This window comes from Gavialis gangeticus, unplaced genomic scaffold (genome assembly GCF_001723915.1).
Source record: "Gavialis gangeticus isolate Ggan-Ray unplaced genomic scaffold, GavGan_comp1, whole genome shotgun sequence".
Lineage (NCBI taxonomy): Eukaryota > Metazoa > Chordata > Crocodylia > Gavialidae > Gavialis > Gavialis gangeticus.
The window spans coordinates 5837816-5838705 of NW_017729023.1; positions in this window are offsets into that span (position 1 = coordinate 5837816).

Consider the following 890-nt stretch of genomic DNA (forward strand, 5'->3'; position numbering starts at 1 on the left):
TTTGAGTCGTGTTTTGGTAAAAGAGAAGGCGCACTTGAAGGTTACAACCAGTGGATTCAATTACTTCAGTCGCAGAGTGCATACTGGTCAATTTTTCAGTGTAATGATTAATAAGTTTTAGTAACACACTTGTTTTAAAAGCTTTGGTTCAGTGCCTTGTTCATTTCTACCAAGGATGGCATTTGGCACAACAACTAAACTGTGCATCTCAGAGGAGCAGCTGACATCTGAAGTAGAGATGAGGACACAAATGGTTAGAATATAATTAATTTCAGGGAGCAGCTGGATATGGTACTGTATATAGTACATAATTAATTTTACAGTAACCATTTAAAGTTCTGCAGCTAAACTGAAGAGTACTAAGTGTGCAGGTTTTTTTCAGGCATATGGCATTGGCCTGAATTTACTCCACTGGTAATCACTGAGTGCATCTACACCTGCCTGTCAATGTGCAGCAATAAGCCCTGAAGCTTACGGCTGCTGGGTGCCTGTCTACACATGCACTGCAGATCACAGCATGTTGAGCTAGGGCGGAGCAGACCCAGCTGGCAGAGGGCCCTAGGGGTCAGCCTGCCAGCCTGGGGCTGCTCCACCTCAGTTCAGTGTGATCCAGAGGGGCTGGCTAGGGCATGAGGGTGCTTCAGTGTAGGGCTAGCTGGCGGGCAGCCCACAAACCTAAGCAACTTTGTGCCCCAACAAGGCCTTCCAGTGTCTACGCATGTGCTGCTGCTGAGTACTTGAATGAGCTTTAGATAAAGCATCCCCACCACCATTTTGAAGTATGGGAATGCTGATACATGAGATGCTACAGGTGCTTTAATTAGAATAGATCTTAGAGCTGTTCTAATTAAAAAAACCCATCCCCTCCCTTCCGCTCCCCCCCCCCCCCC